This window comes from Taudactylus pleione, unplaced genomic scaffold (genome assembly GCF_031769625.1).
Source record: "Taudactylus pleione unplaced genomic scaffold, aTauple2 ptg000085l, whole genome shotgun sequence".
NCBI classification, from domain to species: Eukaryota; Metazoa; Chordata; class Amphibia; order Anura; family Myobatrachidae; genus Taudactylus; species Taudactylus pleione.
The window spans coordinates 11,354,054-11,374,614 of NW_028284487.1; the positions used below are offsets into that span (position 1 = coordinate 11,354,054).

At 35.9% G+C, this 20,561-nt stretch overlaps 7 non-coding genes across 7 annotated transcripts; all 7 read left to right on the top strand.

Annotated features, from left to right (window-relative positions):
• Nucleotides 1–1,985: 1,985 nt before the first annotated feature.
• Nucleotides 1,986–2,059, top strand: TRNAI-AAU (transfer RNA isoleucine (anticodon AAU)). The gene has a single exon. It is a non-coding gene; the product is annotated as a tRNA-Ile (tRNA).
• Nucleotides 2,060–3,749: 1,690 nt separating this feature from the next.
• TRNAI-AAU (transfer RNA isoleucine (anticodon AAU)) lies at nucleotides 3,750–3,823 on the top strand. Its single transcript has one exon. It is a non-coding gene; the product is annotated as a tRNA-Ile (tRNA).
• Nucleotides 3,824–4,631: 808 nt separating this feature from the next.
• On the top strand, nucleotides 4,632–4,705 carry TRNAI-AAU (transfer RNA isoleucine (anticodon AAU)). The gene has a single exon. It is a non-coding gene; the product is annotated as a tRNA-Ile (tRNA).
• Nucleotides 4,706–9,008: 4,303 nt separating this feature from the next.
• On the top strand, nucleotides 9,009–9,082 carry TRNAI-AAU (transfer RNA isoleucine (anticodon AAU)). The gene has a single exon. It is a non-coding gene; the product is annotated as a tRNA-Ile (tRNA).
• A 1,689-nt stretch (nucleotides 9,083–10,771) lies between these two features.
• Nucleotides 10,772–10,845, top strand: TRNAI-AAU (transfer RNA isoleucine (anticodon AAU)). The gene has a single exon. It is a non-coding gene; the product is annotated as a tRNA-Ile (tRNA).
• Nucleotides 10,846–16,008: 5,163 nt separating this feature from the next.
• Nucleotides 16,009–16,082, top strand: TRNAI-AAU (transfer RNA isoleucine (anticodon AAU)). Its single transcript has one exon. It is a non-coding gene; the product is annotated as a tRNA-Ile (tRNA).
• Nucleotides 16,083–20,370: 4,288 nt separating this feature from the next.
• Nucleotides 20,371–20,444, top strand: TRNAI-AAU (transfer RNA isoleucine (anticodon AAU)). Its single transcript has one exon. It is a non-coding gene; the product is annotated as a tRNA-Ile (tRNA).
• The last annotated feature ends 117 nt before the right edge of the window (nucleotides 20,445–20,561 follow it).

Here is a 20,561-nt window from a genome sequence, read left to right on the forward strand (position 1 = left end):
GGGATTTATACAAAGTTTAAATATAGATAAGCTATCCTAAAATTCAACTTTAAGGAAATTGAACAAAGTTAGGTCCCACCAAGATTTGAAATCAGATTACTGGATTCAAAGTCCAAAGTGCTCACCATTACACCATGGAACCCATTGTTCGAGAGTCTTCCTCTACTCAATATTGCTGATCTTTGAAATACTGAATGTTCTCCTGTTTTAGGTACATTTGGCATTTTTGTGTTTGCTGATGCTTTTATGTTTGGCCGGTTAGCTCAGTTGGTTAGAGTGTGGGTTCATGGGTTCGATCCCCATACGGGCCATGTGCTTTTTCTTGTTGTCCTACAAGAAATGCCAAGAAGGGATTTTATCCAGTGCATGAAGTGTGGGATGAATGCATTGGCTACAGTTAGCAGCCATTGAAGCTTGCTAGAGAACATCATAGACACATACAAAACAGAGAATTTTTAAATCCATGTTAGGAATAAACAAAAATGTCATCTTTTGGCTGATGCAGCATTTCTCTATATGGCATACATAGAAAACTTTTTCTCAAATATAGCAATATGGCAAATCTAAGAAATGCTATGGCAAATTAATCAATCAGGACATTTATTTGGTGATTGAATCTACTATGGGGGACTAAGTTTTAAGAAGAGAAGAAGAACAGACCTTTATGCTCATTAGTGCACACTGAAGAAGAAAATTCTAAAAACCAGAATATCTTAAAACCATAGCACAAGTGATGGATCACTGCATTCTTATTGCAACTTTTCCTATTTCCAAATGTTTGACAAACATCTCTCCAGTTGAAAACTGACTTGAAACAGCTTCAAAATTAGTTTGGAGTAAAAAAAAAACTGAAGATGATGGGATTTATACAAAGTTTAAATATAGATAAGCTATCCTAAAATTCAACTTTAAGGAAATTGAACAAAGTTAGGTCCCACCAAGATTTGAAATCAGATTACTGGATTCAAAGTCCAAAGTGCTCACCATTACACCATGGAACCCATTATTAGAGAGTCTTCCTCTACTCAATATTGCTGATCTTTGAAATACTGAATGTTCTCCTATTTTAGGTACATTTGGCATTTTTGTGTTTGCTGATGCTTTTATGTTTGGCCGGTTAGCTCAGTTGGTTAGAGTGTGGTCCTAATAACGCCAAGGTCATGGGTTCGATCCCCATATGGACCTTGTGCTTTTTCTTGTTGTCCTACAAGAAATGCCAAGAAGGGATTTTATCCAGTGCATGAAGTGTGGGATGATTGCATTGGCTACAGTTAGCAGCCCTTGAAGCTTGCTAGAGAACATCATAGACACATACAAAACAGAGAATTTTTAAATCCATGTTAGGAATAAACAAAAATGTCATCCTTTGGCTGATGCAGCATTTCTCTATATGGCATACATAGAAAACTTTTTCTCAAATATAGCAATATGGCAAATCTAAGAAATGCTAAGGCAAATTAATCAATCAGGACATTTATTTGGTGATTGAATCTACTATGGGGGACTAAGTTTTAAGAAGAGAAGAAGAACAGACCTTTACTCTCATTAGTGCAAACTGAAGAAGAAAATTCTTAAAACCAGAATATCTTAAAACCATAGCACAAGTGATGGATCACTGCATTCTTATTGCAACTTTTCCTATTTCCAAATGTTTGACAAACATCTCTCCAGTTGAAAACTGATTTGAAACAGTTTAAAAATTAGTTTGGAGTAAAGAAACCACTGAAGATGATGGGATTTATACAAAGTTTAAATATAGATAAGCTATCCTAAAATTCAACTTTAAGGAAATTGAACAAAGTTAGGTCCCACCAAGATTTGAAATCAGATTACTGGATTCAAAGTCCAAAGTGCTTACCATTACACCATGGAACCCATAGTTCGAGAGTCTTCCTCTACTCAATATTGCTGATCTTTGAAATACTGAATGTTCTCCTGTTTTATGTACATTTGGCATTTTTGTGTTTGCTGATGCCTTTATGTTTGGCCGGTTAGCTCAGTTGGTTAGAGCGTGGTGCTAATAACGCCAAGGTCATGTGTTCGATCCCCATATGGGCCATGTGCTTTTTCTTGTTGTCCTACAAGAAATGCCAAGAAGGGATTTTATCCAGCGGCAAAGTGCATGAAGTCTGGGATGAATGCATTGGCTACAGTTAGCAGCCCTTGAAACTTGCTAGAGAACATCATAAACACATACAAAACAGAGAAATTTTAAACCCATGTTAGGAATAAACAAAAATGTCATCCTTTGGCTGATGCAGCATTTCTCTATATGGCATACATAGAAAACTTTTTCTCAAATATAGCAATATGGCAAATCTAAGAAATGCTAAGGCAAATTAATCAATCAGGACATTTATTTGGTGATTGAATCTACTATGGGGGACTAAGTTTTAAGAAGAGAAGAAGAACAGACCTTTACTCTCATTAGTGCTCTCTGAAGAAGAAAATTCTTAAAACCAGAATATCTTAAAACCATAGCACAAGTGATGGATCACTGCATTCTTATTGCAACTTTTCCTATTTCCAAATGTTTGACAAACATCTCTCCAGTTGAAAACTGATTTGAAACAGTTTCAAAATTAGTTTGGAGTAAAGAAACCACTGAAGATGATGGGATTTATACAAAGTTTAAATATAGATAAGCTATCCTAAAATTCAACTTTAAGGAAATTGAACAAAGTTAGGTCCCACCAAGATTTGAAATCAGATTACTGGATTCAAAGTCCAAAGTGCTCACCATTACACCATGGAACCCATTGTTCGAGAGTCTTCCTCTACTCAATATTGCTGATCTTTGAAATACTGAATGTTCTCCTGTTTTATGTACATTTGGCATTTTTGTGTTTGCTGATGCCTTTATGTTTGGCCGGTTAGCTCAGTTGGTTAGAGCGTGGTGCTAATAACGCCAAGGTCATTTGTTCGATCCCCATATGGGCCATGTGCTTTTTCTTGTTGTCCTACAAGAAATGCCAAGAAGGGATTTTATCCAGCGGCAAAGTGCATGAAGTCTGGGATGAATGCATTGGCTACAGTTAGCAGCCCTTGAAACTTGCTAGAGAACATCATAGACACATACAAAACAGAGAATTTTTAAATCCATGTTAGGAATAAACAAAAATGTCATCCTTTGGCTGATGCAGCATTTCTCTATATGGCATACATAGAAAACTTTTTCTCAAATATAGCAATATGGCAAATCTAAGAAATGCTAAGGTAAATTAATCAATCAGGACATTTATTTGGTGATTGAATCTACTATGGGGGACTAAGTTTTAAGAAGAGAAGAAGAACAGACCTTTACTCTCATTAGTGCTCTCTGAAGAAGAAAATTCTTAAAACCAGAATATCTTAAAACCATAGCACAAGTGATGGATCACTGCATTCTTATTGCAACTTTTCCTATTTCCAAATGTTTGACAAACATCTCTCCAGTTGAAAACTGATTTGAAACAGTTTCAAAATTAGTTTGGAGTAAAGAAACCACTGAAGATGATGGGATTTATACAAAGTTTAAATATAGATAAGCTATCCTAAAATTCAACTTTAAGGAAATTGAACAAAGTTAGGTCCCACCAAGATTTGAAATCAGATTACTGGATTCAAAGTCCAAAGTGCTCACCATTACACCATGGAACCCATTGTTCGAGAGTCTTCCTCTACTCAATATTGCTGATCTTTGAAATACTGAATGTTCTCCTGTTTTATGTACATTTGGCATTTTTGTGTTTGCTGACGCCTTTATGTTTGGCCGGTTAGCTCAGTTGGTTAGAGCGTGGTGCTAATAACGCCAAGGTCATGTGTTCGATCCCCATATGGGCCATGTGCTTTTTCTTGTTGTCCTACAAGAAATGCCAAGAAGGGATTTTATCCAGCGGCAAAGTGCATGAAGTCTGGGATGAATGCATTGGCTACAGTTAGCAGCCCTTGAAACTTGCTAGAGAACATCATAAACACATACAAAACAGAGAAATTTTAAACCCATGTTAGGAATAAACAAAAATGTCATCCTTTGGCTGATGCAGCATTTCTCTATATGGCATACATAGAAAACTTTTTCTCAAATATAGCAATATGGCAAATCTAAGAAATGCTAAGGCAAATTAATCAATCAGGACATTTATTTGGTGATTGAATCTACTATGGGGGACTAAGTTTTAAGAAGAGAAGAAGAACAGACCTTTACTCTCATTAGTGCACACTGAAGAAGAAAATTCTTAAAACCAGAATATCTTAAAACCATAGCACAAGTGATGGATCACTGCATTCTTATTGCAACTTTTCCTATTTTCAAATGTTTGACAAACATCTCTCCAGTTGAAAACTGATTTGAAACAGTTTCAAAATTAGTTTGGAGTAAAGAAACCACTGAAGATGATGGGATTTATACAAAGTTTAAATATAGATAAGCTATCCTAAAATTCAACTTTAAGGAAATTGAACAAAGTTAGGTCCCACCAAGATTTGATATCAGATTACTGGATTCAAAGTCCAAAGTGCTTACCATTACACCATGGAACCCATAGTTCGAGAGTCTTCCTCTACTCAATATTGCTGATCTTTGAAATACTGAATGTTCTCCTGTTTTATGTACATTTGGCATTTTTGTGTTTGCTGATGCCTTTATGTTTGGCCGGTTAGCTCAGTTGGTTAGAGCGTGGTGCTAATAACGCCAAGGTCATGTGTTCGATCCCCATACGGGCCATGTGCTTTTTCTTGTTGTCCTACAAGAAATGCCAAGAAGGGATTTTATCCAGCGGCAAAGTGCATGAAGTCTGGGATGAATGCATTGGCTACAGTTAGCAGCCCTTGAAACTTGCTAGAGAACATCATAAACACATACAAAACAGAGAAATTTTAAACCCATGTTAGGAATAAACAAAAATGTCATCCTTTGGCTGATGCAGCATTTCTCTATATGGCATACATAGAAAACTTTTTCTCAAATATAGCAATATGGCAAATCTAAGAAATGCTAAGGCAAATTAATCAATCAGGACATTTATTTGGTGATTGAATCTACTATGGGGGACTAAGTTTTAAGAAGAGAAGAAGAACAGACCTTTACTCTCATTAGTGCACACTGAAGAAGAAAATTCTTAAAACCAGAATATCTTAAAACCATAGCACAAGTGATGGATCACTGCATTCTTATTGCAACTTTTCCTATTTTCAAATGTTTGACAAACATCTCTCCAGTTGAAAACTGATTTGAAACAGTTTAAAAATTAGTTTGGAGTAAAGAAACCACTGAAGATGATGGGATTTATACAAAGTTTAAATATAGATAAGCTATCCTAAAATTCAACTTTAAGGAAATTGAACAAAGTTAGGTCCCACCAAGATTTGATATCAGATTACTGGATTCAAAGTCCAAAGTGCTCACCATTACACCATGGAACCCATTGTTCGAGAGTCTTCCTCTACTCAATATTGCTGATCTTTGAAATACTGAATGTTCTCCTGTTTTAGGTACATTTGGCATTTTTGTGTTTGCTGATGCTTTTATGTTGGCCGGTTAGCTCAGTTGGTTAGAGTGTGGTGCTAATAACGCCAAGGTCATTTGTTCGATCCCCATATGGGCCATGTGCTTTTTCTTGTTGTCCTACAAGAAATGCCAAGAAGGGATTTTATCCAGCGGCAAAGTGCATGAAGTCTGGGATGAATGCATTGGCTACAGTTAGCAGCCCTTGAAACTTGCTAGAGAACATCATAGACACATACAAAACAGAGAATTTTTAAATCCATGTTAGGAATAAACAAAAATGTCATCCTTTGGCTGATGCAGCATTTCTCTATATGGCATACATAGAAAACTTTTTCTCAAATATAGCAATATGGCAAATCTAAGAAATGCTAAGGTAAATTAATCAATCAGGACATTTATTTGGTGATTGAATCTACTATGGGGGACTAAGTTTTAAGAAGAGAAGAAGAACAGACCTTTACTCTCATTAGTGCTCTCTGAAGAAGAAAATTCTTAAAACCAGAATATCTTAAAACCATAGCACAAGTGATGGATCACTGCATTCTTATTGCAACTTTTCCTATTTTCAAATGTTTGACAAACATCTCTCCAGTTGAAAACTGATTTGAAACAGTTTCAAAATTAGTTTGGAGTAAAGAAACCACTGAAGATGATGGGATTTATACAAAGTTTAAATATAGATAAGCTATCCTAAAATTCAACTTTAAGGAAATTGAACAAAGTTAGGTCCCACCAAGATTTGATATCAGATTACTGGATTCAAAGTCCAAAGTGCTCACCATTACACCATGGAACCCATTGTTCGAGAGTCTTCCTCTACTCAATATTGCTGATCTTTGAAATACTGAATGTTCTCCTGTTTTAGGTACATTTGGCATTTTTGTGTTTGCTGATGCTTTTATGTTGGCCGGTTAGCTCAGTTGGTTAGAGTGTGGTGCTAATAACGCCAAGGTCATTTGTTCGATCCCCATATGGGCCATGTGCTTTTTCTTGTTGTCCTACAAGAAATGCCAAGAAGGGATTTTATCCAGCGGCAAAGTGCATGAAGTCTGGGATGAATGCATTGGCTACAGTTAGCAGCCCTTGAAACTTGCTAGAGAACATCATAGACACATACAAAACAGAGAATTTTTAAATCCATGTTAGGAATAAACAAAAATGTCATCCTTTGGCTGATGCAGCATTTCTCTATATGGCATACATAGAAAACTTTTTCTCAAATATAGCAATATGGCAAATCTAAGAAATGCTAAGATAAATTAATCAATCAGGACATTTATTTGGTGATTGAATCTACTATGGGGGACTAAGTTTTAAGAAGAGAAGAAGAACAGACCTTTACTCTCATTAGTGCTCTCTGAAGAAGAAAATTCTTAAAACCAGAATATCTTAAAACCATAGCACAAGTGATGGATCACTGCATTCTTATTGCAACTTTTCCTATTTCCAAATGTTTGACAAACATCTCTCCAGTTGAAAACTGATTTGAAACAGTTTCAAAATTAGTTTGGAGTAAAGAAACCACTGAAGATGATGGGATTTATACAAAGTTTAAATATAGATAAGCTATCCTAAAATTCAACTTTAAGGAAATTGAACAAAGTTAGGTCCCACCAAGATTTGAAATCAGATTACTGGATTCAAAGTCCAAAGTGCTCACCATTACACCATGGAACCCATTGTTCGAGAGTCTTCCTCTACTCAATATTGCTGATCTTTGAAATACTGAATGTTCTCCTGTTTTAGGTACATTTGGCATTTTTGTGTTTGCTGATGCTTTTATGTTTGGCCGGTTAGCTCAGTTGGTTAGAGTGTGGGTTCATGGGTTCGATCCCCATACGGGCCATGTGCTTTTTCTTGTTGTCCTACAAGAAATGCCAAGAAGGGATTTTATCCAGTGCATGAAGTGTGGGATGAATGCATTGGCTACAGTTAGCAGCCATTGAAGCTTGCTAGAGAACATCATAGACACATACAAAACAGAGAATTTTTAAATCCATGTTAGGAATAAACAAAAATGTCATCTTTTGGCTGATGCAGCATTTCTCTATATGGCATACATAGAAAACTTTTTCTCAAATATAGCAATATGGCAAATCTAAGAAATGCTAAGGCAAATTAATCAATCAGGACATTTATTTGGTGATTGAATCTACTATGGGGGACTAAGTTTTAAGAAGAGAAGAAGAACAGACCTTTATGCTCATTAGTGCACACTGAAGAAGAAAATTCTAAAAACCAGAATATCTTAAAACCATAGCACAAGTGATGGATCACTGCATTCTTATTGCAACTTTTCCTATTTCCAAATGTTTGACAAACATCTCTCCAGTTGAAAACTGACTTGAAACAGCTTCAAAATTAGTTTGGAGTAAAAAAAAAACTGAAGATGATGGGATTTATACAAAGTTTAAATATAGATAAGCTATCCTAAAATTCAACTTTAAGGAAATTGAACAAAGTTAGGTCCCACCAAGATTTGAAATCAGATTACTGGATTCAAAGTCCAAAGTGCTCACCATTACACCATGGAACCCATTATTAGAGAGTCTTCCTCTACTCAATATTGCTGATCTTTGAAATACTGAATGTTCTCCTATTTTAGGTACATTTGGCATTTTTGTGTTTGCTGATGCTTTTATGTTTGGCCGGTTAGCTCAGTTGGTTAGAGTATGGTCCTAATAACGCCAAGGTCATGGGTTCGATCCCCATATGGACCTTGTGCTTTTTCTTGTTGTCCTACAAGAAATGCCAAGAAGGGATTTTATCCAGTGCATGAAGTGTGGGATGATTGCATTGGCTACAGTTAGCAGCCCTTGAAGCTTGCTAGAGAACATCATAGACACATACAAAACAGAGAATTTTTAAATCCATGTTAGGAATAAACAAAAATGTCATCCTTTGGCTGATGCAGCATTTCTCTATATGGCATACATAGAAAACTTTTTCTCAAATATAGCAATATGGCAAATCTAAGAAATGCTAAGGCAAATTAATCAATCAGGACATTTATTTGGTGATTGAATCTACTATGGGGGACTAAGTTTTAAGAAGAGAAGAAGAACAGACCTTTACTCTCATTAGTGCAAACTGAAGAAGAAAATTCTTAAAACCAGAATATCTTAAAACCATAGCACAAGTGATGGATCACTGCATTCTTATTGCAACTTTTCCTATTTCCAAATGTTTGACAAACATCTCTCCAGTTGAAAACTGATTTGAAACAGTTTAAAAATTAGTTTGGAGTAAAGAAACCACTGAAGATGATGGGATTTATACAAAGTTTAAATATAGATAAGCTATCCTAAAATTCAACTTTAAGGAAATTGAACAAAGTTAGGTCCCACCAAGATTTGAAATCAGATTACTGGATTCAAAGTCCAAAGTGCTTACCATTACACCATGGAACCCATAGTTCGAGAGTCTTCCTCTACTCAATATTGCTGATCTTTGAAATACTGAATGTTCTCCTGTTTTATGTACATTTGGCATTTTTGTGTTTGCTGATGCCTTTATGTTTGGCCGGTTAGCTCAGTTGGTTAGAGCGTGGTGCTAATAACGCCAAGGTCATGTGTTCGATCCCCATACGGGCCATGTGCTTTTTCTTGTTGTCCTACAAGAAATGCCAAGAAGGGATTTTATCCAGCGGCAAAGTGCATGAAGTCTGGGATGAATGCATTGGCTACAGTTAGCAGCCCTTGAAACTTGCTAGAGAACATCATAAACACATACAAAACAGAGAAATTTTAAACCCATGTTAGGAATAAACAAAAATGTCATCCTTTGGCTGATGCAGCATTTCTCTATATGGCATACATAGAAAACTTTTTCTCAAATATAGCAATATGGCAAATCTAAGAAATGCTAAGGCAAATTAATCAATCAGGACATTTATTTGGTGATTGAATCTACTATGGGGGACTAAGTTTTAAGAAGAGAAGAAGAACAGACCTTTACTCTCATTAGTGCACACTGAAGAAGAAAATTCTTAAAACCAGAATATCTTAAAACCATAGCACAAGTGATGGATCACTGCATTCTTATTGCAACTTTTCCTATTTTCAAATGTTTGACAAACATCTCTCCAGTTGAAAACTGATTTGAAACAGTTTCAAAATTAGTTTGGAGTAAAGAAACCACTGAAGATGATGGGATTTATACAAAGTTTAAATATAGATAAGCTATCCTAAAATTCAACTTTAAGGAAATTGAACAAAGTTAGGTCCCACCAAGATTTGATATCAGATTACTGGATTCAAAGTCCAAAGTGCTCACCATTACACCATGGAACCCATTGTTCGAGAGTCTTCCTCTACTCAATATTGCTGATCTTTGAAATACTGAATGTTCTCCTGTTTTAGGTACATTTGGCATTTTTGTGTTTGCTGATGCTTTTATGTTGGCCGGTTAGCTCAGTTGGTTAGAGTGTGGTGCTAATAACGCCAAGGTCATTTGTTCGATCCCCATATGGGCCATGTGCTTTTTCTTGTTGTCCTACAAGAAATGCCAAGAAGGGATTTTATCCAGCGGCAAAGTGCATGAAGTCTGGGATGAATGCATTGGCTACAGTTAGCAGCCCTTGAAACTTGCTAGAGAACATCATAGACACATACAAAACAGAGAATTTTTAAATCCATGTTAGGAATAAACAAAAATGTCATCCTATGGCTGATGCAGCATTTCTCTATATGGCATACATAGAAAACTTTTTCTCAAATATAGCAATATGGCAAATCTAAGAAATGCTAAGGTAAATTAATCAATCAGGACATTTATTTGGTGATTGAATCTACTATGGGGGACTAAGTTTTAAGAAGAGAAGAAGAACAGACCTTTACTCTCATTAGTGCTCTCTGAAGAAGAAAATTCTTAAAACCAGAATATCTTAAAACCATAGCACAAGTGATGGATCACTGCATTCTTATTGCAACTTTTCCTATTTCCAAATGTTTGACAAACATCTCTCCAGTTGAAAACTGATTTGAAACAGTTTCAAAATTAGTTTGGAGTAAAGAAACCACTGAAGATGATGGGATTTATACAAAGTTTAAATATAGATAAGCTATCCTAAAATTCAACTTTAAGGAAATTGAACAAAGTTAGGTCCCACCAAGATTTGAAATCAGATTACTGGATTCAAAGTCCAAAGTGCTCACCATTACACCATGGAACCCATTGTTCGAGAGTCTTCCTCTACTCAATATTGCTGATCTTTGAAATACTGAATGTTCTCCTGTTTTATGTACATTTGGCATTTTTGTGTTTGCTGATGCCTTTATGTTTGGCCGGTTAGCTCAGTTGGTTAGAGCGTGGTGCTAATAACGCCAAGGTCATGTGTTCGATCCCCATACGGGCCATGTGCTTTTTCTTGTTGTCCTACAAGAAATGCCAAGAAGGGATTTTATCCAGCGGCAAAGTGCATGAAGTCTGGGATGAATGCATTGGCTACAGTTAGCAGCCCTTGAAACTTGCTAGAGAACATCATAAACACATACAAAACAGAGAAATTTTAAACCCATGTTAGGAATAAACAAAAATGTCATCCTTTGGCTGATGCAGCATTTCTCTATATGGCATACATAGAAAACTTTTTCTCAAATATAGCAATATGGCAAATCTAAGAAATGCTAAGGCAAATTAATCAATCAGGACATTTATTTGGTGATTGAATCTACTATGGGGGACTAAGTTTTAAGAAGAGAAGAAGAACAGACCTTTACTCTCATTAGTGCACACTGAAGAAGAAAATTCTTAAAACCAGAATATCTTAAAACCATAGCACAAGTGATGGATCACTGCATTCTTATTGCAACTTTTCCTATTTTCAAATGTTTGACAAACATCTCTCCAGTTGAAAACTGATTTGAAACAGTTTCAAAATTAGTTTGGAGTAAAGAAACCACTGAAGATGATGGGATTTATACAAAGTTTAAATATAGATAAGCTATCCTAAAATTCAACTTTAAGGAAATTGAACAAAGTTAGGTCCCACCAAGATTTGATATCAGATTACTGGATTCAAAGTCCAAAGTGCTCACCATTACACCATGGAACCCATTGTTCGAGAGTCTTCCTCTACTCAATATTGCTGATCTTTGAAATACTGAATGTTCTCCTGTTTTAGGTACATTTGGCATTTTTGTGTTTGCTGATGCTTTTATGTTGGCCGGTTAGCTCAGTTGGTTAGAGTGTGGTGCTAATAACGCCAAGGTCATTTGTTCGATCCCCATATGGGCCATGTGCTTTTTCTTGTTGTCCTACAAGAAATGCCAAGAAGGGATTTTATCCAGCGGCAAAGTGCATGAAGTCTGGGATGAATGCATTGGCTACAGTTAGCAGCCCTTGAAACTTGCTAGAGAACATCATAGACACATACAAAACAGAGAATTTTTAAATCCATGTTAGGAATAAACAAAAATGTCATCCTTTGGCTGATGCAGCATTTCTCTATATGGCATACATAGAAAACTTTTTCTCAAATATAGCAATATGGCAAATCTAAGAAATGCTAAGGTAAATTAATCAATCAGGACATTTATTTGGTGATTGAATCTACTATGGGGGACTAAGTTTTAAGAAGAGAAGAAGAACAGACCTTTACTCTCATTAGTGCTCTCTGAAGAAGAAAATTCTTAAAACCAGAATATCTTAAAACCATAGCACAAGTGATGGATCACTGCATTCTTATTGCAACTTTTCCTATTTCCAAATGTTTGACAAACATCTCTCCAGTTGAAAACTGATTTGAAACAGTTTCAAAATTAGTTTGGAGTAAAGAAACCACTGAAGATGATGGGATTTATACAAAGTTTAAATATAGATAAGCTATCCTAAAATTCAACTTTAAGGAAATTGAACAAAGTTAGGTCCCACCAAGATTTGAAATCAGATTACTGGATTCAAAGTCCAAAGTGCTCACCATTACACCATGGAACCCATTGTTCGAGAGGTTTCCTCTACTCAATATTGCTGATCTTTGAAATACTGAATGTTCTCCTGTTTTAGGTACATTTGGCATTTTTGTGTTTGCTGATGCTTTTATGTTTGGCCGGTTAGCTCAGTTGGTTAGAGTGTGGGTTCATGGGTTCGATCCCCATACGGGCCATGTGCTTTTTCTTGTTGTCCTACAAGAAATGCCAAGAAGGGATTTTATCCAGTGCATGAAGTGTGGGATGAATGCATTGGCTACAGTTAGCAGCCATTGAAGCTTGCTAGAGAACATCATAGACACATACAAAACAGAGAATTTTTAAATCCATGTTAGGAATAAACAAAAATGTCATCTTTTGGCTGATGCAGCATTTCTCTATATGGCATACATAGAAAACTTTTTCTCAAATATAGCAATATGGCAAATCTAAGAAATGCTAAGGCAAATTAATCAATCAGGACATTTATTTGGTGATTGAATCTACTATGGGGGACTAAGTTTTAAGAAGAGAAGAAGAACAGACCTTTACGCTCATTAGTGCACACTGAAGAAGAAAATTCTAAAAACCAGAATATCTTAAAACCATAGCACAAGTGATGGATCACTGCATTCTTATTGCAACTTTTCCTATTTCCAAATGTTTGACAAACATCTCTCCAGTTGAAAACTGACTTGAAACAGCTTCAAAATTAGTTTGGAGTAAAAAAAAAACTGAAGATGATGGGATTTATACAAAGTTTAAATATAGATAAGCTATCCTAAAATTCAACTTTAAGGAAATTGAACAAAGTTAGGTCCCACCAAGATTTGAAATCAGATTACTGGATTCAAAGTCCAAAGTGCTCACCATTACACCATGGAACCCATTATTAGAGAGTCTTCCTCTACTCAATATTGCTGATCTTTGAAATACTGAATGTTCTCCTATTTTAGGTACATTTGGCATTTTTGTGTTTGCTGATGCTTTTATGTTTGGCCGGTTAGCTCAGTTGGTTAGAGTGTGGTCCTAATAACGCCAAGGTCATGGGTTCGATCCCCATATGGACCTTGTGCTTTTTCTTGTTGTCCTACAAGAAATGCCAAGAAGGGATTTTATCCAGTGCATGAAGTGTGGGATGATTGCATTGGCTACAGTTAGCAGCCCTTGAAGCTTGCTAGAGAACATCATAGACACATACAAAACAGAGAATTTTTAAATCCATGTTAGGAATAAACAAAAATGTCATCCTTTGGCTGATGCAGCATTTCTCTATATGGCATACATAGAAAACTTTTTCTCAAATATAGCAATATGGCAAATCTAAGAAATGCTAAGGCAAATTAATCAATCAGGACATTTATTTGGTGATTGAATCTACTATGGGGGACTAAGTTTTAAGAAGAGAAGAAGAACAGACCTTTACTCTCATTAGTGCAAACTGAAGAAGAAAATTCTTAAAACCAGAATATCTTAAAACCATAGCACAAGTGATGGATCACTGCATTCTTATTGCAACTTTTCCTATTTCCAAATGTTTGACAAACATCTCTCCAGTTGAAAACTGATTTGAAACAGTTTAAAAATTAGTTTGGAGTAAAGAAACCACTGAAGATGATGGGATTTATACAAAGTTTAAATATAGATAAGCTATCCTAAAATTCAACTTTATGGAAATTGAACAAAGTTAGGTCCCACCAAGATTTGAAATCAGATTACTGGATTCAAAGTCCAAAGTGCTCACCATTACACCATGGAACCCATTGTTCTAGAGTCTTCCTCTACTCAATATTGCTGATCTTTGAAATACTGAATGTTCTCCTGTTTTAGGTACATTTGGCATTTTTGAGTTTGCTGATGCTTTTATGTTTGGCCGGTTAGCTCAGTTGGTTAGAGTGTGGTGCTAATAACGCCAAGGTCATTTGTTCGACCCCCATATGGGCCATGTGCTTTTTCTTGTTGTCCTACAAGAAATGCCAAGAAGGGATTTTATCCAGCGGCAAAGTGCATGAAGTCTGGGATGAATGCATTGGCTACAGTTAGCAGCCCTTGAAACTTGCTAGAGAACATCATAGACACATACAAAACAGAGAATTTTTAAATCCATGTTAGGAATAAACAAAAATGTCATCCTTTGGCTGATGCAGCATTTCTCTATATGGCATACATAGAAAACTTTTTCTCAAATATAGCAATATGGCAAATCTAAGAAATGCTAAGGCAAATTAATCAATCAGGACATTTATTTGGTGATTGAATCTACTATGGGGGACTAAGTTTTAAGAAGAGAAGAAGAACAGACCTTTACTCTCATTAGTGCACACTGAAGAAGAAAATTCTTAAAACCAGAATATCTTAAAACCATAGCACAAGTGATGGATCACAGCATTCTTATTGCAACTTTTCCTATTTCCAGATGTTTGACAAACATATCTCCAGTTGAAAACTGACTTGAAACAGCTTCAAAATTAGTTTGGAGTAAAGAAACCACTGAAGATGATGGGATTTATACAAAGTTTAAATATAGATAAGCTATCCTAAAATTCAACTTTAAGGAAATTGAACAAAGTTAGTTCCCACCAAGATTTGAAATCAGATTACTGGATTCAAAGTCCAAAGTGCTTACAATTACACCATGGAACCCATTATTAGAGAATCTTCCTCTACTCAATATTGCTGATCTTTGAAATACTGAATGTTCTCCTGTTTTAGGTACATTTGGCATTTTTGTGTTTGCTGATGCTTTTATGTTTGGCCGGTTAGCTCAGTTGGTTAGAGCGTGGGTTCATGGGTTCGATCCCCATACGGGCCATGTGCTTTTTCTTGTTGTCCTACAAGAAATGCCAAGAAGGGATTTTATCCAGTGCATGAAGTGTGGGATGAATGCATTGGCTACAGTTAGCAGCCATTGAAGCTTGCTAGAGAACATCATAGACACATACAAAACAGAGAATTTTTAAATCCATGTTAGGAATAAACAAAAATGTCATCCTTTGGCTGATGCAGCATTTCTCTATATGGCATACATAGAAAACTTTTTCTCAAATATAGCAATATGGCAAATCTAAGAAATGCTAAGGCAAATTAATCAATCAGGACATTTATTTGGTGATTGAATCTACTATGGGGGACTAAGTTTTAAGAAGAGAAGAAGAACAGACCTTTACTCTCATTAGTGCACACTGAAAAAGAAAATTCTTAAAACCAGAATATCTTAAAACCATAGCACAAGTGATGGATCACTGCATTCTTATTGCAACTTTTCCTATTTCCAAATGTTTGACAAACATCTCTCCAGTTGAAAACTGATTTGAAACAGCTTCAAAATTAGTTTGGAGTAAAGAAACCACTGAAGATGATGGGATTTATACAAAGTTTAAATATAGATAAGCTATCCTAAAATTCAACTTTAAGGAAATTGAACAAAGTTAGGTCCCACCAAGATTTGAAATCAGATTACTGGATTCAAAGTCCAAAGTGCTCACCATTACACCATGGAACCCATTATTAGAGAGTCTTCCTCTACTCAATATTGCTGATCTTTGAAATACTGAATGTTCTCCTGTTTTAGCTACATTTGGCATTTTTGTGTTTGCTGATGCTTTTATGTTTGGCCGGTTAGCTCAGTTGGTTAGAGTGTGGTGCTAATAACGCCAAGGTCATGGGTTCGATCCCCATATTGGCCTTGTGCTTTCTCTTGTTGTCCTACAAGAAATGCCAAGAAGGGATTTTATCCAGCGGCAAAGTGCATGAAGTCTGGGATGAATGCATTGGCTACAGTTAGCAGCCCTTGAAACTTGCGAGAGAACATCATAAACACATACAAAACAGAGAATTTTTAAATCCATGTTAGGAATAAACAAAAATGTCATCCTTTGGCTGATGCAGCAATTCTCTATATGGCATACATAGAAAACTTTTTCTCAAATATAGCAATATGGCAAATCTAAGAAATGCTAAGGCAAATTAATCAATCAGGACATTTATTTGGTGATTGAATCTACTATGGGGGACTAAGTTTTAAGAAGAGAAGAAGAACAGACCTTTACGCTCATTAGTGCACACTGAAGAAGAAAATTCTAAAAACCAGAATATCTTAAAACCATAGCACAAGTGATGGATCACTGCATTCTTATTGCAACTTTTCCTATTTCCAAATGTTTGACAAACATCTCTCCAGTTGAAAACTGACTTGAAACAGCTTCAAAATTAGTTTGGAGTAAAAAAACACTGAAGATGATGGGATTTATACAAAGTTTAAATATAGATAAGCTATCCTAAAATTCAACTTTAAGGAAATTGAACAAAGTTAGGTCCCACCAAGATTTGAAATCAGATTACTGGATTCAAAGTCCAAAGTGGTCACCATTACACCATGGAACCCATTATTAGAGAGTCTTCCTCTACTCAATATTGCTGATCTTTGAAATACTGAATGTTCTCCTGTTTTAGGTACATTTGGCATTTTTGTGTTTGCTGACGCTTTTATGTTTGGCCGGTTAGCTCAGTTGGTTAGAGTGTGGTGCTAATAACGCCAAGGTCATGGGTTCGATCCCCATATGGACCTTGTGCTTTTTCTTGTTGTCCTACAAGAAATGCCAAGAAGGGATTTTATCCAGTGCATGAAGTGTGGGATGATTGCATTGGCTACAGTTAGCAGCCCTTGAAGCTTGCTAGAGAACATCATAGACACATACAAAACAGAGAATTTTTAAATCCATGTTAGGAATAAAGAAAAATGTCATCCTTTGGCTGATGCAGCATTTCTCTATATGGCATACATAGAAAACGTTTTCTCAAATATAGCAATATGGCAAATCTAAGAAATGCTATGGCAAATTAATCAATCAGGACATTTATTTGGTGATTGAATCTACTATGGGGGACTAAGTTTTAAGAAGAGAAGAAGAACAGACCTTTACTCTCATTAGTGCACACTGAAGAAGAAAATTCTTAAAACCAGAATATCTTAAAACCATAGCACAAGTGATGGATCACTGCATTCTTATTGCAACTTTTCCTATTTCCAAATGTTTGACAAACATCTCTCCAGTTGAAAACTGACTTGAAACAGCTTCAAAATTAGTTTGGAGTAAAGAAACCACTGAAGATGATGGGATTTATACAAAGTTTAAATATAGATAAGCTATCCTAAAATTCAACTTTAAGGAAATTGAACAAAGTTAGTTCCCACCAAGATTTGAAATCAGATTACTGGATTCAAAGTCCAAAGTGCTTACAATTACACCATGGAACCCATTATTAGAGAATCTTCCTCTACTCAATATTGCTGATCTTTGAAATACTGAATGTTCTCCTGTTTTAGGTACATTTGGCATTTTTGTGTTTGCTGATGCTTTTATGTTTGGCCGGTTAGCTCAGTTGGTTAGAGCGTGGGTTCATGGGTTCGATCCCCATACGGGCCATGTGCTTTTTCTTGTTGTCCTACAAGAAATGCCAAGAAGGGATTTTATCCAGTGCATGAAGTGTGGGATGAATGCATTGGCTACAGTTAGCAGCCATTGAAGCTTGCTAGAGAACATCATAGACACATACAAAACAGAGAATTTTTAAATCCATGTTAGGAATAAACAAAAATGTCATCCTTTGGCTGATGCAGCATTTCTCTATATGGCATACATAGAAAACTTTTTCTCAAATATAGCAATATGGCAAATCTAAGAAATGCTAAGGCAAATTAATCAATCAGGACATTTATTTGGTGATTGAATCTACTATGGGGGACTAAGTTTTAAGAAGAGAAGAAGAACAGACCTTTACGCTCATTAGTGCACACTGAAGAAGAAAATTCTAAAAACCAGAATATCTTAAAACCATAGCACAAGTGATGGATCACTGCATTCTTATTGCAACTTTTCCTATTTCCAAATGTTTGACAAACATCTCTCCAGTTGAAAACTGACTTGAAACAGCTTCAAAATTAGTTTGGAGTAAAAAAAACACTGAAGATGATGGGATTTATACAAAGTTTAAATATAGATAAGCTATCCTAAAATTCAACTTTAAGGAAATTGATCAAAGTTAGGTCCCACCAAGATTTGAAATCAGATTACTGGATTCAAAGTCCAAAGTGCTCACCATTACACCATGGAACCCATTATTAGAGAGTCTTCCTCTACTCAATATTGCTGATCTTTGAAATACTGAATGTTCTCCTGTTTTAGGTACATTTGGCATTTTTGAGTTTGCTGATGCTTTTATGTTTGGCCGGTTAGCTCAGTTGGTTAGAGTGTGGTGCTAATAACGCCAAGGTCATGGGTTCGATCCCCATATGGACCTTGTGCTTTTTCTTGTTGTCCTACAAGAAATGCCAAGAAGGGATTTTATCCAGTGCATGAAGTGTGGGCTGATTGCATTGGCTACAGTTAGCAGCCCTTGAAGCTTGCTAGAGAACATCATAGACACATACAAAACAGAGAATTTTTAAATCCATGTTAGGAATAAACAAAAATGTCATCCTTTGGCTGATGCAGCATTTCTCTATATGGCATACATAGAAAACTTTTTCTCAAATATAGCAATATGGCAAATCTAAGAAATGCTAAGGCAAATTAATCAATCAGGACATTTATTTGGTGATTGAATCTACTATGGGGGACTAAGTTTTAAGAAGAGAAGAAGAACAGACCTTTACTCTCATTAGTGCACACTGAAGAAGAAAATTCTTAAAACCAGAATATCTTAAAACCATAGCACAAGTGATGGATCACTGCATTCTTATTGCAACTTTTCCTATTTCCAAATGTTTGACAAACATCTCTCCAGTTGAAAACTGATTTGAAACAGTTTCAAAATTAGTTTGGAGTAAAGAAACCACTGAAGATGATGGGATTTATACAAAGTTTAAATATAGATAAGCTATCCTAAAATTCGACTTTAAGGAAATTGAACAAAGTTAGGTCCCACCAAGATTTGAAATCAGATTACTGGATTCAAAGTCCAAAGTGCTCACCATTACACCATGGAACCCATAGTTCGAGAGTCTTCCTCTACTCAATATTGCTGATCTTTGAAATACTGAATGTTCTCCTGTTTTAGGTACATTTGGCATTTTTGAGTTTGCTGATGCTTTTATGTTTGGCCGGTTAGCTCAATTGGTTAGAGTGTGGTGCTAATAACGCCAAGGTCATGGGTTCGATCCCCATATGGACCTTGTGCTTTTTCTTGTTGTCCTACAAGAAATGCCAAGAAGGGATTTTATCCAGTGCATGAAGTGTGGGATGATTGCATTGGCTACAGTTAGCAGCCCTTGAAGCTTGCTAGAGAACATCATAGACACATACAAAACAGAGAATTTTTAAATCCATGTTAGGAATAAACAAAAATGTCATCCTTTGGCTGATGCAGCATTTCTCTATATGGCATACATAGAAAACTTTTTCTCAAATATAGCAATATGGCAAATCTAAGAAATGCTAAGGCAAATTAATCAATCAGGACATTTATTTGGTGATTGAATCTACTATGGGGGACTAAGTTTTAAGAAGAGAAGAAGAACAGACCTTTACTCTCATTAGTGCACACTGAAAAAGAAAATTCTTAAAACCAGAATATCTTAAAACCATAGCACAAGTGATGGATCACTGCATTCTTATTGCAACTTTTCCTATTTCCAAATGTTTGACAAACATCTCTCCAGTTGAAAACTGATTTGAAACAGCTTCAAAATTAGTTTGGAGTAAAGAAACCACTGAAGATGATGGGATTTATACAAAGTTTAAATATAGATAAGCTATCCTAAAATTCAACTTTAAGGAAATTGAACAAAGTTAGGTCCCACCAAGATTTGAAATCAGATTACTGGATTCAAAGTCCAAAGTGCTCACCATTACACCATGGAACCGATTATTAGAGAGTCTTCCTCTACTCAATATTGCTGATCTTTGAAATACTGAATGTTCTCCTGTTTTAGCTACATTTGGCATTTTTGTGTTTGCTGATGCTTTTATGTTTGGCCGGTTAGCTCAGTTGGTTAGAGTGTGGTGCTAATAACGCCAAGGTCATGGGTTCGATCCCCATATTGGCCTTGTGCTTTCTCTTGTTGTCCTACAAGAAATGCCAAGAAGGGATTTTATCCAGTGCATGAAGTGTGGGATGAATGCATTGGCTACAGTTAGCAGCCATTGAAGCTTGCTAGAGAACAT